This window comes from Sciurus carolinensis, chromosome 11, assembly GCF_902686445.1.
Source record: "Sciurus carolinensis chromosome 11, mSciCar1.2, whole genome shotgun sequence".
Taxonomy (NCBI): domain Eukaryota; kingdom Metazoa; phylum Chordata; class Mammalia; order Rodentia; family Sciuridae; genus Sciurus; species Sciurus carolinensis.
In genome coordinates, this window is record NC_062223.1 from 18,701,274 (window position 1) to 18,718,946 (window position 17,673).

At 38.8% G+C, this 17,673-nt stretch overlaps 1 pseudogene; it reads left to right on the top strand.

Annotated features, from left to right (window-relative positions):
• The first annotated feature begins 7,574 nt into the window (after positions 1 to 7,574).
• On the top strand, positions 7,575 to 8,830 carry LOC124959093 (olfactory receptor 9G4-like; annotated as a pseudogene).
• Positions 8,831 to 17,673: the final 8,843 nt, after the last annotated feature.

The following is a 17,673-nucleotide window of genomic DNA, read 5'->3' on the forward strand; positions in this document are numbered from 1 at the left end:
AACCAAGCTTGGTTTTACTGCAGGCCGTGGGTGGCACCTAGCACCTCAATATCCCCTTGTACCATTCCCATGAGGAAGTGAGGTCATGGTATCCTTGCCTTCCATGTGCGGCGGATGCTTGTCAGAGAGGTCATAATTTAATTGATGATGTTGTAGTAAAATGAAGACTCCTGCATTTCTTTATTGTTACATAATGGATATGTTCTCATTAGCAAATGCAGCACAGACTTTTGGTCCTACCCGTGAGGTTCCAGAAACTGCAATCCTCTCTCTTACCACTTTTCCTCTGTTTATGATTTCAGTGAGATCCTATTATCCACATGATGGACCACCTCATAATAATCATACAGAACTTAGATTACATAGTGCTTTGCTGTCAAGCATGTGCATAGTATGATTTTTATTTCTGAATCTGCTCAAACTTGAGTACAATTATCTCAGATTATGGTTTTTGTGCAATAACCTACAAACATTTGGTGATAGCCACAATGGTTACTATGGTTTTTCTCTACTTTGTTATCACTTGTCTATGCACATCAATCTAGGGTTTATTAAGCTCACTTTAAAAGAAAAGTTGAGAAAAAGTGGAAATAAATTCTCAGAGAGAATTACCTCACTTTTTGGATTGACTGAAAGTCAGTAAATGAATCATAGAGTATATTCTCTAGTCTTTTATTCAAATCTTTCCAGAAAATTTTGAAATATTTGAAAATTCAGGAATTTAAATGAGTCATAAATATGACAAACATTTACGAAAATGACCTCCCAGTTTGGGGTAAGGACCAAGTGGAGAGCACTCACACCATAATAAGTATACACGGAGAACTTGGTGGGATAAAGGACCTAAGAGAGACTAAGTGAGGATGGGTGGAGGGAAGTGCCTTAGACTTGCCTGGAGTGTCATCTGGTCACAATTTGTTGAAGATACATTGATTTTAGTCTTTAATCCCACAGAGACTAGAGCTATTATGAGAATTAATGTAACCACAGAATGAATGAGGAAAACTCATTCTTGTCACCTGTTGAGACCTGGATTCCAGTAAAGACAGAAAAGGGAAGCATTCAAAATTCCAGGTAGAATCACGGACGGTGGTGCATGCCTGTAATCCCAGCAACTCAGGAGGCTGGGGCAAGAGGATTGCAAGTTCAAAGACAGCCTCAACAATTCAGCAATGCCCCAAGCAACTTAGCAAGATCCTGTCTCAAAATAAAATATAAAAAGTACTGAGCATGTGGCTCAGTGATGAAGAGCCCCTTGAATCAATTCCTAGTATTAAAAAATAAAAAATCCCAGATAGAGTTAGGACAGATTGTTCAAAATGCAGCCTTATCCTGGAGGACAGGAATAAGGCCATTAGTCCCAGTCTCTCCCCTATAGGGAATTTTCTATTTACATAACTTCATCTTCAAACTTCTTGGAAAGGCTGGAGAGATAAGAACTTTTCAAAATATGTGTTTGGTAATAAGTTTTCCTATCTACGTTTTTACACGAAATCATTTTGGTCTCCGATATGGTGAATATAGAAATTAGTTGAAAGCATGAGGACTCTCTGCTAAAATATGCAGTATTTTAGTCTTGTTCTGACTTCCTTGTGCATCATAATTAGATCATATTCTACTTAGTATCAAAGTTCTAATTTTATAAGAGAAAATGAATTAATGACTGATCCAATATTCTATGTGTTATAGTTTTAAAAACATAATTTCTTATTGATTTCTAGAGTGATTTTTTTCTTTTACATTGTGGATTCAGTTAGGTGGTTCATTTTCATGAGTAGGTTGAGGTAAACAAACCCATGGATATTACAAGTCTAGGTCTCAGGAAGTTTTCTGTAATCTTCCTAACCTTTGGAATCCTGTAAACGCCATGTAAATCATCCTGGGCTAGCTTGCAGGAGATTGAGGCATCTGGCCACGCTCTCTGTCACCTAAACTGATATGAAGCTGGCCCACAGACATGGGGTGGGGCTACTCGATTGATCCAGCATTCAAATGAGCTAAGATAAAACCACAAATATCAGAAAATCCAGCTGAAGGTGGACAGGTCTAGCACAGGAAGCGCTGAGTTACTGAAATGCTGTCTGGGTTCTAATTATGATCCCATTTCCTGATAGCTCTGTAATCGTAGGAAAGTCTTTTAATCATAACTATAATATTAACCTCTGAAAACATAAAGCATTTTCAATATTATATAAATAATAAGAAGAGACAAAGCCTGGAAAGAAAATGCACCTAACAAATGGTAAATGTTTCTATTCCATGGGGGAGAATAATAATTGAACTAATTTATGCAAGTTGAGCATCCTGAGAAAATAAATAAGGTCAAGTTGTACAAAGAGGCAATATGAGCCACGTTGTAGTGCCATTTGGAATTTTGCTAAATGCTGAAAATTTTCTCATCTGCTTTCATACAATGTTTTTAACGTTCACATGTTTTTGACATCCTTTTTATGATGAGAATCTATATTAGCATATTACAAGTATTCCATGTGGTATTGTTACCTGCAGCCATCATGTTGCGGGTTGTGTGTTTGCATGATGTATAATGATTGGACCCACAGGACTTGCTCATCTTCAACTGAGAGGTTGTGCCCTTGACCATCTCCCCATTTCCCAACTCCCCAACTTCTTGTGGGCCAGCATTTTAGTCTGTGTCTATGATTCCAGAGTTCAGAGAGAACAGTCAGTTCTTGTTTTTCTCTCTGACCTGTTTCACTTAAAATGCCCCACATGTACATTCATGTTGTAATGAATTTTTAACAAAAGTAGAAAAATAATACCTTATAGTTTATTTGAATGCACAAAATGTCCCGAGTAACTCAGGCCATCATAACAAAGAAGAGCTAAGCTGGAGGCAGCATACTTCCTGTTATCAAACTATAGAAACAAAACGTTGCACCCCATTTGTGTACAATGAATCAAAATGCAGTCTGTAAAAATAAAAATAAATAAAAAATTTAAAACAGAAATAATGAGCCAGAAAAAAAAAAAAAACACCTCTAATACAAAGCTGCAGTAATCAAAACAGTGTATCACACTGCATAAAACCAGACACACAGACCAGTGTAGCAAATTCAAACTCCCAGAAAGCAATAATTTCAAATAATCTTTGAAAGGTCACCAAGAATAAACACACTATTTGGAAACGGGAGTCTGTTTCTGGAGAAACTGGAAAGCACTTGCCAAAGAGTGAAATTGCCCTCCAACCCATCTCATAGGACTCAGAAAAATTTACCTGAAGAGAATTAAAAGCATAAGCAGAAAAACTGAAATATAAACCCTCAGAGAAAAGCATACGAGGAAACTTCTTGGTTCTACTTCAGCATTGATGTTTGGATATAACTCTTTTTAAAAACACTAATAGAAAGCAGGTACCAAAATAAACAGATGTGACTTCATCAAATCTCATAATTTGAAAAGAGTGATTGACTTTAAAGTGCAAAGTAATTGGGACACTTTCCTAGTCCTGATCATTCATGTGATCTTAGGGGAGCCATCTCCTTTCAGGAGCATAATTCACACGGAAAGTTTCTGAGACTTGCAAGCACCAGTCTTATATGATTCCAAATTGTTAACATCTCCTATATAATCCCTCAAAAAAAAATAGACAATTTTATATTATAATACAGTGCAGCACAGTAGAGTAGGTACCCTTCTATAAACATATCTTTGCATAATGGGACACTGTCCTAATTTTAATTGAAGTGAATTATGGGAAGCAGGAAAATGATGGAGTTCTTTTTTATTAATTTATTCATTTTTGGTATCAGGATTGAAACCTAGGGTGCTTAACCACGGAGGCACATTGCAGCCCTTATTATTTCATGTTTTAAAATTTTGAGGTAGGGTCTCACTAGGTTGCTTATGACCTTACTACGTTGCTGAGACTGACTTTAAATTTGCCATCCTCCTACTTCAGCCTCCAGAGCCACTGGTATTACAGGCATGTGACACCATGTAAATCTAAAGATTTGCAATTTCATTCTTGTTTCCCTAAAACATACTGTAAGCTTGTGCACATTCTCTAATCATTATAGTCCTTCATTTCTCTATCTGCAAATAATTAGTGGCTCTGAAATTTTGGGAATTATGCAGTTTCCATGGACATGATGCAAATGATGATGATTCTTCCTACACACATACAAACACACATGCATATGCACACACATAGACCCACAAAGCTTTAGAGCATTTACAAACTTCCAAAACATTTCCGTGGATTTCCTAGACATGTTTCTCAGGTTAAAAATTTGAACAAAGATAGCTAAGTTTTGTTCAGTGCTGACATTTTATAGTAAGTAGTGATTAATTTAGCACATTTAAATTTCATTCTGAATATTTGCTTCCAAAAGACGATCTATTTATTTACTGGATTAATTACTGAAGTTCCAGTGTTTCAGTTTGTTTCATCAAAAATTGGGAATTCACCTACTCTCTTGGTCTCCCATCCACTTTTCAGTAACACAGGAAACCTGTGTCCTCACTTGTCCTGAGCTGTGCCTTTCTAACCACCTACACTGCTACCAGCCTGCTCCAAACACCAGCATCTTCTGCACCGAGTACTAAAATAGGTGCAAGCTTTTTTCCCCCATAATCTACTTCAACAGGGCATAATGCTTAAAATACATGGAGAGAGCCGGTAGCATAACTTTTGTATTTTAAAAATTATAAAATTTTCAACTCATTCTAAGTGAAAATCAAATTTATTACCACAGTCAAGACATCATTCATGACTTAGTCTACAAGGGGCAATATCTCAATAGCCATTCCTCTTTCTTTCTGTTTCAGCCTTGCCAACTTTATCACAATTCCACCAACAGGACAACTTGACCCTGGGATCAAAGATTACTGTTCATTTCTTCTACTTGATTCACTATTCTCAGGATAGTTGCTTGGCTCATTCCCTATCTTCTTTTGAATCTTTTTCAAATGTCATTTACTAACTAAAGCTCATCCTAAGAACTGTGTTATATGCACCTTGCTCACTTCCAGTCAATGATCTCCATCCTTATTTCTCTGTTCACACTTCCCTATTTCCCCCAGGATACATCTTCTAAGTATTGTTTATTGAATTGTCTCTTCCTGCTGACCACAATGCTACACCCCTAAGTCAAAAAGTTTTCTTTCTTGTTATCAAATAATAATAATAATATCTTTTTATCAAAAAATAATAATAATATAATGCAGTGTATAGCACAGGTCCTAGTAACAAAGGAATCCTTATTAAATATTCCTGTAATGAATAATGGATAATTTCCTGTATGTCTTTATGGTCTTTCTCTAACTGATTTATAACCTAGTTCAAACTGTTTCAGTTAAAAATCTACAAGCCAATGTACTTTGCAAGTTATATTATACGGTATCAGTGCATATAAGGAAAGTTAAATAAGAAAGAAGACTCACTCATTCTCAAGTCCTGAGATCCATCTGGAATATGAAACAATTACCAGTTACTATGAAGTCATGAAGTAATAGACACAGAACTGTCAGAGCTCATGGCACTGAAGCCTCCTATGAGGAGTGGGTATAGCTATTCATCTTACCCTGCTCTCTTCAAGGAAGCACTCAGTACTGTGTGGAAATAACGCAACCCTCTGGCACCTGAAAATCGGTACCAAGTAATGAAAATGAGTACCTTGGAAGTCTGGAGAATCCAGGGCAGAGCACAACTAGGGTCTCCAGCATGTCACACTATTTGGCTCTTTTTGTTTTGCCACTGAGTAGGTAAATATGCATGATCTGACTCTACTAACAGATTAAGTTTAACACATCATTGGCTGGAATCTGATTTAGCAGTGACTGTGCATGTGTGTATGTGTGTGTGTGTGTGTGTGTGTGTGCGTGAATTTGTGTGTGTCCCAGCAATGATCCATTAGGTACCAAATGAAACTCTATCCCCCTTCTAACAGCAGCTGATGTCAGAGAGAGGCCAAATCACTTTGCTGAGCCTGACTCTCAGGACCTACCTTTGATCAGAAAGGCCAGTTCCTGGAAATAGCAACCTTTCCTGGTCTCTGGAGTCTAGGCATGCCCTTTGTTGGACTCAATATATGCATTCCTCAGCTGTCCTTTGAGACTCCTTCTACACAGCAGTAGGGAATGTGCACTCCAGTCTCCAAAGGCTCAATTAGAGTCCATCTAGAATTTGAGGATAATAAATTTCTTAGGGTACAATGATGTGAAAAGAATTCTCTCAAAAGTTGACCCAGCACATCCAAGTCACATTATGATCAATGTCTTTTAATAGAAATTCTACAAATTATACTAATTAGACATTTCTCAAATGTATCCTATGATATCTAACTATTTTCCCTGCCATTTGATCACCATTCTTTCTCTCTGTTTCCAGTTTAATATTCCTTGTCTCATTCACAAGGACATTCATATCCTTCCTTGTTGTTATGGGGTGAATTATTCCCCTACTCAAATTCATATTGAAATTCTAATGTACAGATCCTCAGAATGTGGCTGTGTTTGGAGACAGAACCTTTAAAGAGGTGATTACTTTTAAATAAAATGTTCAGTGTGGGCTCAAATCAAATGTTTTTGTGTCCTTGTTAGAAGAGAATGTCAGACACCTCTTCTGTGTGGGCACTAACCAAAGGACCAGGAGAGGATGCCCTGAGACAGCAGGCATCTGCAAGTCAAGGAGCGAGGTCTCTGGAATGCCACACCCCCATGTAGTTTGTAGCTTTATATGTTCGCACAACCTCATGCTTTATATGTTTCAGCATGCTAAAACCAGAAAAGTGATATCTCCCAAAGTAACATTCATGAGTTTGTAATTCAAACATAAAACTGAACTGGCAGAAACAAACAGTCTTAGAATCTTAAATTTTGTGAATAATTAGATTTTACTTGAAGTATAAAGTTTAAGGTGTACAAAAGAACTAAGTGGTCAGGATCTAAGGGATGCAGAGGCGACTTGCTTGCTGCCTGTGGTCCCGCCGACAAATAAAAGTTCCATGTCTTGCTTCAAGACCGATTTATTTCTAACATGACACAATGAAGAGAATTCTGTGTTCCACCATGAACTGTGCTGTTCAGCAGCTCTGTGATCTTGAACTTTCTATTTAAGCACTTTTTGCTTCTGTTACTTCAATTGTTAGAAAAGGATCATAACACCACTCACTTTATGAAGTTGAGTTGAAGATTGAAATGTATTCATATAAACACCATCAAACTACTGGATTCATATGAAAATTTCAGAATAGGGGCTATGTACCAAAGAGGGGCATGAGTGTTTAGATGTGCAACTGCGTCACTCAGACACCTGTGAGGAAGCCATTAGTGAGCTTCAGGAATTTTCTTCTTCTCCCCTGTTTGATAGGGGACTGGACTTGCATTAAACATTTAAAAAAATGGAATTAATATTTAAAAATAGGAATCTAATTCCAATTCCACTGCTCTTCTTAAGTCACAAAGAAGTTGTATCATTCTAGATAATGAGGAAGAAAATTCAAAAGGCCTTCTAGTAGTTGTGGAATTAATTGATGCATAAATTTTTCTTACTGGAAATTATCACTAAGTTATTTTCCCCTTATTATGATATGCAGACTTTCCTCTTTGTAGATATGGAAGTGGGAAATCTTATTGTCCTGACTGAATTCATCTTATTGGGCAACTCAGGAGTCTGCCAGTGGAAGCTGATTCTATTTGGAGTATTTCTGATTATCTGTTTGGTAATATTGTCAGGGAACATGACCCTGGTTATCTTAATCAATATTGATTCCAGCCATTTGTGGTGGTTCATGTCTGTAATCCCAGTGTCTCGGGAGGCTGATGCAGGAGGATCATGAGTTCAAAGCCAGCCTCAACAAAAGCAGGGGCTAAGCAACTCAGTGAGACCCTGTCTCTAAATAAAATATAAAATAAGACTGGGGATGTGGCTCATGATGGAGTGTCCCTGAGTTCAATTTCTGCTACCCACCTCCCAAAAATATTGATTCCAACTTGCATACATCTATATACTATTGGATTGGCAATCTTTTTGGATTTCTGATTTGCCTCTGTATATAACCCTACACTCTTGGCTACCTGTTTCTTAGATGATGGGTTCACATTCTTGGCTAGATGTGGGGCTCAGTTTTTCTTCTCCACTACTGTGGCCTAACGCAGTGCTACCTCCTAGCAGCCATGGCTACGACCGCCATGCAGCTATTTGTAAGCCATTGCTTTATTCAGGCACCATGTCTGCTTCTGTTTGCACTGGCCTTGTTGCTGGCTCCTACACAGGAGGCTTTCTGAATGCCATAGCCCATACCGCTAACACCTTCCGCCTGAGTTTCTGTGGCAGAAATGTCATCGACCACTTTTTATGTGACATGCTGCCATTAGTGAAAATGTCCTGCATGGACACTTGGGTCTACGTGATAATCCTTTCCACTTTTGTGGGCTTCACTGTCCTCTCCTCCTTGCTCGCCATCCTCATCTCCTACTTCAACATCCTCCTGGCCATCCTGAGGATCCGCTCAGCCTTGGGAAGGTGCAAGGCATTCTCCACCTGTGCTTCCTTCCTGGTCTCGGTCATGCTCTTCTATGGCTCCTTGCTCTTCATATACACAAGACCCAGTTCCAGCTACTCCCTGGAGAGAGACAAAGTGGCTGCCCTGCTCTACACCGTCATCAACCTCTGCTCAACCCTGTCATCTACAGCTTCAGAAACAAAGTCGTCAAAGAGGCCTTCAGGAGGGCAATTATGTCCACAGGACCACATGCAGGAAGCTTATTTTATGCCTTTATTTCAGTTCGCAAAGTACTGTTTTGTAGACGTGTTTGTATGAGTTTCTGTAGTCCAATGAAACATGACAATCTATACTCAGAAAAGTGAAGCATTGGCCAAATAATTTTTAATTTTCTTGTGATATACACATTTGGAAACTCCATAATATAATTTTTCTAATGTTTTGTAGTATGATATTATGCCTTTGTGCAGTTGTAGATTTTTCCAAAACTTCATCCTGTTTTTCTCTTGGACTGTCTTACACCAAAAACAAAATGAATCAAATGATTTTCCCATATAAAACCTCATTTTGAAGTTTGGTGAGCAAACCACATTGAAGATGTAAATTTGTTTTAAAAAGGCCAGTTTGCTGGAATTTATAAATATTTATTTTTAAGTTTCTTTATGAAGGTGGACTTGAACTCATGCTATTATCAGTTTTCTCTTAAACATTGACAAAATAAGAGATGTTTAGAGAATAGTTCTGAATGTACAAACATTTATCTTTGGCATCTTATAAACCCTAAAGAATTTCTGACAGTGAATCAGTAGAGTAGTACTCTGTGATCCCACAATGTGAACTCCATAGAGAAAAAAAGAGAATCAAGTGGAATATAATGGAACTCACAAATACCCCTATTAAGTTGTAAAGTCTCATTTAATTTCTTTACTAGAGAACTGCATGCAGAAACTTACAGCTCAAAATTACCACATAGCAGGTGTATGCTTTATCCAATGATTTTTTTATAAGGTTGCAATTGAAGGATTAAAATATATTTTACAAAGGAAGAGATAGAAGATTAGAGGTTAGAACTTTATTATCAAAAACATATGGCTGGTTTTAGAAGATGCACATTTATAATTGGAACTTAAAAAGATGAGGGCGAGTGGTTCAGGCCATAGCTTAGTGGTAGAGCCTTGCCTAGCATGTGTGAGGCACTGGGTTTGCTTCTCAGCACCACATGTAAATAAATAAAATGATGTTCATTGACAACTAAAATAAAATTAAGAAATTGGGGCAAATAATTATTTTCTCACTCCGTGTTCATTGTAGGATTCCTGATATTTGCTTTCACTAGGATCTATTCCCCTCTCTTTTCATCTGTCACAGAATCCCATTGATACCTGACGAAGAAAATTCTCTCCATCTCTACAATCTGTGAGATGTTATATTTACTTCTTAATTCTCACCATATAACAGAAAAAGAATCTAGGTCAGTCATGGAGGAGAGAGTTAAGTTAAATTAAAGCCTTTGGGATCCTTGAAGTATTACATTTATTTTCTTTTTAAAATATAGAATACAGAACTTGCTTTTTGTTCATAAAAACCATATAAACACCCAGTATAAACCAAATAGTTTCCATATTTCCTGACCCTTAAAAGAAAACAAATGAAAAAATACCAAGAAACAAAATCTTTCTTGTTTAGTTTCTTTTCATTGGGTACAGATTATTTTTTAAAAGTTTCCTAACTTTTTCCTGAAGTTGTTTGCTATCAATGAGCATCAATTTAAGAAATATATGTCACTTTAGCCTTTGGATGGATCGGACATGGGTTAATCCCTTAAACCAGTATCAACCAGTATGCAGCACCCGGGACATGTTCATCACTAAGCAGATATCTTGCCTACTTTGGGCATGTGATAGCAATTTTATGACCCCAGTGTATTCATTTAATAACAGAAATGTCCTAATGATGTTGGGAGACTTCACTGATTTTATTTCTTAGAAAATACTTCTGGAGTCCAAGTAATGGTTAATTTGATTTGTCAACTTGATTGGATTAATAGATGCAGATGATTAAGGGTCTTCTGGGTGTGTCAGTGAGGACCTGTCTAGGAATGACTGGCATGTGGGATAGTGAACTGAAGTGGAGCCCCTCCCTAAGCATGGGCAGCACCGCCCAATAGGATGGTGGCTTGCATGCAATAAACGTTGAGAGAACAAGGAAGCAGATGCAGATGCAAGCCTGGCTCTTCTTGAATGGGTTCTTTTTTTTTTTAATAGTAAAAACTGAAAGAAGATTTAATATTCAATAATGTGGAAAAGAATATATAAAGTGTTTACTAAAATAAGATATTTAAGAATAGTAATAGAAGTGGTTTCTTGATTGCTGTTTTGATCATCTCAATTTTTCACTCTTGCAAAGCAGATTCTGCCAGTGATTCTCCAGGGAGATTCCAGAAGCCTTTGTCTTGGACTAGGGTAACACTGTTCATCTTTCTTGTTTGGACTTCTGCCTCTTGGACTGTACAGTTATGGTTCTTCCAGCTCTCCAGCATTCAGATGGCCTTTTGGACAATCCTATTTCTGGCAATGTAAGCCAATCTATTCAGTCTCCTTTGTATAGTCATACTTCCTGTTGATTCTGTTTCTCTAGAGAACCCTGACTAATACAGTCCAGTTGCTATTCTGAATCCTGAGATATAGGGGCAAGAAAGGTAGAGTTCACCCTTATTCATTGGAACCTTTCTTCTAGGAGAGAGACAAAAATAAAAAGTAAAGAAGTAAGTAAAGAGAGATTTTCAGTCAATATTTTCAAATGTAAAACTGGAGGATGAGATTACAATGATCTTGGATATGAGTTATTTGCATTTTGATATTGTGACAAGAAAATAACTAACAAAAATAGGGCAAAGCATTTACTAGATATTTCTTAAAAGAAGATACAAATGATCTATGGGTATATGAAAAATGTTCCATGTCACTAATCATCAGAGAAAACCTTCTTAAAAACACAATGAGCTCTCACATCCTATTTAATGACTGTTATTAAAAATATGGAAGATACATTTTGGGGATGGTGTAGAGAAAAAGGAAATTTAGTACACTATTCATGAAAGTGTAAGTTACTACAGCCATTTTGGAAAATGGCATGAAATTTCCTCAGTTAGAAGTAGAATTAAGAACCAGTATTCCCACTTCTGGTACATACTCCAAGATACTGAAGTTAGTATTCATATTAGTTCTCACATATTTCATAGACAAATATGTGCAGTACCATTTTCTTTATAGCATTATTCACAGTATCTGAGATAAAGAATTATTACACTGCTTTGTGCCTAGTAGTGGATGAATGCATGGATAAAGAAAATGTGGTATGTATACACAATGGAATAGTACTCAGTCTTGAAAACAGGGACATTCTGTCCTTTGTAACAACATAGACAAATCTGCAAACCATATAGGCAAACAAATAACTGTGATGTGACTTATATGTGGACTCTTAAAGAGCTAAATTAACGGGAGGAGAATGTACAGCATTTATCACTAGAGAGTGAGGGTGAGGGATGAGTACACGTGGAAAGAAGACAATGTTAAATGATACATGCTCCTTTAAACAGGAGGGATAAGTTCTCATGATCTGCACAGACATTGATTGTCTTTCATAATGAAGTATTAAATGTGTCTAAGTGGATAAAGCAATAGATTTTCAATATTCTTGTGCAAAGAAATGATAAATATGTGAGTGATAGATATGTTAATCGGCCTTATTTAATCATTCCATGTTATATAACATATCACTGTGGTCCATAAATATATGCAGGCATCCGTCAATTAAAATAAAATTAAAAATGGAATAACTGGAGCAGTGAGAGTAATCCCTTTCCCATTAGCCGGTTAGGAATGCACAGTTGTTCCAGACACTGTGAGAAGTGGGCAGGTCCCCATGGCTCAGAAGGTGATGTGCCAGGTGTAGTCAGCACATCTGTAATCCCAGTGACTTGAGAGGCTGAGGCACAGGATCGCAAGTTCAAAGCCAGCCTTGGCATCTTAGCAAAGCCCTAAGCAACCTAGTGAGATCCTGTGTCAAATTAAATTAAATAAAACTGGCAATGTGACTGAGTGGTTATACACCCTTGGTTTCAATCCCTGGCACTAAAAAATAAAAAGGAAGGTGATGGATATTAATTATAGTGAGGAGGGGTTTCAAGATGGCGGACTAGAAGGCGGCTGCATTTCATGTTGCTCCAGGAAGCAGGATTTAAAAGAGGAGATAGTGAGAGACTTGGGACCAACTCAAAGCCGCCGGGTGAGTCTCTCCCGTTGGGGAGGCGTCCCAGATGGGGCGGTAGCCCCGGAACGCAGGGAACTTTGTGAAGTAGAGTTGCCCGGCGAGACGCCCCTCCTCCCACGGGAGCGGTAAACACAGACAACTGGGAACATCGTAGAGGTGGTGGCTCAGCACAGCGCTTGGACTCAGAGCAACCACTGGGTCTCCGGGCGGCTGCCTGAGGAGGAGTAGCATGGGGAGCTGTTTAGACTCAGAGCGATCGCTTCTGAACACCGGGGGGTTGCCCGGAGGAAGAGGAGAAGCACGGCGCGTCGCTTGGTCTAGGAGTGACTGCATCAGAGCCACAGGCAGTTGCCAGAGGAGGAGCTGCGTGGTGAACTGTTTGGACTCAGAACGACCACTTCTGAACACTGTGGGGGGGGCTGCCCGGAGGAAGAGGAGGAACGTGGCAGGTCGCTTAGTCTAGGAGTGACTGCATCAGAGCCACAGGCGGTTGCCAGAGAAGGAGGCGAGTGGTGAGTTGTTTAGACTCAAAGCGACCACTCCTGAACACCCAGGGGGCTACCCTGAGGAGGAGGAGGAGGAACAGGGTGGGTCACTTGGACTCGGAGTGACTGCCTAGGGCTACGGGCGGTTGGCGGGAGGAGGAGACACAAAGTGAGTTGTTTGGACTCCTGGTGATTGCATCGGATACCGGGCGGCTGTCCGGAGGAGGAGGTGTGTGGTGGGTCTCTGGGTCTCGGAGCTATTGTGCGGGGCTCCAGGTGGTGGCTCAGGGGAGGGGCTGCATAGCCAGGCTATTGGTGCAGAGCAGGGTCCCAGGAGCTAGGTGGCTTCTTGCTGGAGGAGCCGCACAGAGACGCGCCTAGGGGCGGAGCGAAGTTTCCAGGGTGGCGGGCAGATTCTCTGGGAGAGGCAGCCTAAGGAGACTTGCCTGCGAAAGGTGAGGCTCCCAGGCCCAGGACGTAGGTCCGGGCCCCTGGGATCGTTACAGAGGAAGACAGCCCAGCCCAGGTGGTAGTTGTAGATTGAGGGGAACCTCTAGGAGGGCACCTGACCAGCGAGACGTCCCCACTGAGTGACTCTTCCCGGCCGGGGGAGGTTTTCCCACAGGGACGGTAAAACCAGAGACACAGGCACAAACGAGCCTTGCCTCAGCCCGCAGTCTAGTTCCCCATTGGATGACCATTGGTAAACAAGTGGAGGCACCTCTGACCACTAGCAGGGAATATATGCCACCTGAGGGTCACCACCCCTAGAGAGGCAGCTTCTTCGTGGAGCTCTGCATTATCAACCTCCTCCAAGACTTCAGGCTACTGAAGGATAAGAGGGGATATACTAGCAATCTTCAGGGACATTATAAGTTGATAAAGGAAATCTGCAATATCTTAATGACCCACTGATTCCTGAACAATATGAGAAAACAAGGGAAGAAAATGCCCCAAACAAATCTAGATGTTACATCAATAAAATCCAACGACAGCATGACAACGAAGAAATAACAGAAAGGGAGTTCAGAATGCACATAATTAAAATGATTAGGGAAGCAAACGATGAGATGAAAGAGCAAATGCAGGCATTGAACGATCACACCAATCGACAGTTAACAGAGCAAATTCAGAAAGCAAAAGATCATTTCAATAAAGAGTTAGAGATATTGAAAAAAACCCAAACAGAAATCCTTGAAATGAAGGAAACTATAAACCAAATTAAGAACTCCATAGAAAGCATAACCAATAGGATAGAACAGCTGGAAGACAGAACTTCAGATATTGAAGACAAAATATTTAACCTCGAAAACAAAGTTGAACAAACAGAGAAGATGGTGAGAAATCATGAACAGAATCTCCAAGAACTATGGGATATCATGAAAAGGCCAAATTTGAGAATTATTGGGATTGAGGAAGGCTTAGAGAAACAAACCAAAGGAATGAACAATCTATTTGAAGAAATAATATCAGTAAATTTCCCAAATCTGAAGAATGAAATGGAAAATCAAGTCCAAGAGGCTTATAGGACTCCAAATACACAAAATTACAACAGACCCACACCAAGGCACATTATAATGAAAATACCTAACATACAAAATAAAGACAGAATTTTAAAGGCTGTGAGAGAAAAGAACCAAATTACATTCAGGGGGAAGCCAATACGGATATCAGCAGATTTTTCAATCCAGACCCTAAAAGCTAGAAGGGCCTGGAACAACATTTTTCAAGCTCTGAAAGAAAATGGATGCCAACCAAGAATCTTATACCCAGCAAAACTTACCTTCAAATTTGACGATGAAATAAAATCATTCCATGATAAACAAAAACTAAAAGAATTTACAAAAAGAAAGCCAGCATTACAGAACATTTTCAGCAAAATATTTCATGAGGAAGAGACAAAAAACAAAGAAGCAAATCAGCAAAGGGAGGAATTATCCTAAAGGAACTGTCAAATAAAGGAGGAACCAAGATGTGTCAAAAATTTTAAATATGAACCAAATGACTGGGAATACAAATCATATCTCAATAATAACCCTGAATGTTAATGGCCTGAATTCATCAATCAAAAGACATAGACTGGCAGATTGGATTAAAAAGAAAGATCCAACAATATGTTGCCTGCAAGAGACTCACCTCATAGAAAGAGATACCCATAGACTAAAGGTGAAAGGATGGGGAAAAACATAACATGCACATGGACTCAGCAAAAAAGCTGGAGTATCCATCCTCATTTCAGATAATGTGGATGAAACCGGAGAATATCATGCTAAGTGAGATAAGCCAATCTCAAAAAACCAATGGACGAATGATATCGCTAATAAGTGGATGATGACACATAATGTGGGGTGGGAGGGGTTAATGTTAGGGTTGGAGTTAGGGTTAAGGAGGGGGCAAGAATGGAGGAAGGAAGGACTGTATGGAGGGAAAAGAGGGATGGGAGGGGTGGGGGGAAGGGACAAAAATAATAAAATGAATCAAACAATATTACCCTATGTAAATTTATGATTAAACAAATGGTATGCCTTTACGCCATGTACAGACAGAGAAACAATATGTATCCTATTTGTTTACAATAAAATAAAAAAAAAAAGGAAGGTGATGAGCAAGTTGTCCCCAACCACAGAGAACACTGTCCGCTCAGTCACTATTCAGGAGACTTGGCACACTTATTATTTACCCCCCAGGGAGAAACACATTTAGAAGCAGGGTCAAGTTTCAAGAAGAAATCACCAAATTGATCTGGTAAGATTAAATAAATTTCTATGCTTCTCTTATTCTAGTCATGATTTGCATTTATTTGTTGCTATCATTTAGGTCTGGGATGCTCTTTAAAGACACATGTGTTAGATTTTTTTTCATTGATGTTGTGCTACTTGGGACGAGCCTGGTGGGGCTCCCTTGAAGGAATGGGCCCCCACCTCCAAGGTGCTGGTATTTCCTTCTCTTCTCTTTCTGGCCATGAGTTGAGCACTCCTGCTTCACCAGGTGCTCTGGCCACCAAAGGCCCAAAGCAGCAGGGCCAATCAAACACGGACTAAAATCTCTACGACTGCGAAACAAACTTTTTCTCATTGTAAGTTGATTATGTCAAGTGTTTGTTAACTGGATGGAAAGCTGAAGAACATGTTTATAAAGTGGAAGGATTTCATGTTCATATAATTAAAAATTTCAATGCATAAAGGTTCATCACGATAATAAGATATTGGCTATAGATGATGGAACATTTTGCATTGAGAGAACTCTCTTCCTCTAAAACATTTGATCCTTACCTTCTAGATACTAAATGGCCCTTGATTACTGCAGCAATCAAAAATTCAACCACATATATATATTTTTAAATTCCTTAAAGTATGTCACCATCTGTTAAGAAATTTCTCCAAAACTTTCCATTTTACTTTTTGATATTTCATAGATTTCTTCCAGGAATTGTGCAAAGAAATAGAAAATAAATGCAACATATCAGTAAATGGTCAAATTGTTTGTGGTGATATAATGTTTTCAGGGATGAACAGGGTCATTAGGGTCAAGCAGAGCTAGGAGCCCACAAGTGTAGACCCCATGAAAAATTTTTTTGTTTGCTTTGCTTATTTCAATACTTGCAGTACCTATGATTGTACCCAGAATAAAATAGACCACACAGTATATGCTGAACGAATGGGAAGCCTTGATTTGGAAGAGAAAGACTCCAATGGAATTGATTCTCCAGGTGGAATGTTAATGTCAATTTACCCAAAATCCCCCATGGAATCATTTGATATCCACATTATCTGATAGAGGTTATTAGTAGCCATTTGTGTTATTAATAGTTATAAAAATGAAAAAAAAATGTTTCTCATGCCAGCAACAGGTTATCTGTCTCTATTTGTCATGATGAATGGATTAGATTTCAGAACTGACATCTCAAACCAAACTAGTTAGAGCATCATGGGAAAAGCATTTGACTTTTAATCAATTAACAAAAATTCAAGTTCTCCATCCCTAGAGAGCCATGTACAGACTCTTTTTTGTGTATATAAGTAGGGGTTATATATAACTTTTTGTCAAACAACTGACTCAAGTAAGGACTTACAAAATCAAGTAAGCAGTGTTTTTCAAATTCAGTGCACATCGAAATCACCTGACCCTGCCTCATTGTTTCTAAGGTAGTAGGAGGGACTGAGGGGCCTGCATTCATTAAATTAGTGCAAGTGCTTATAATTCAGGTTATCTGTAGATTATATCTGAAAGAAATATATGATGATTTTACCACTATTAATTACAGAATCCCTGCTCACTTGACAATGTTGTGACGTTTCAAGGTGTTACCACATGTAAAGAACTGCAGCATAGTGTCACATCTTTATAAGAGCTATAAATGCATCTGCATTTGAATCCTGATGCCAACAATTTCTATGGTTGTAACTTTGAAGAACTGACTTGGATTCCTCAAAGCTCAATTTTCTCAG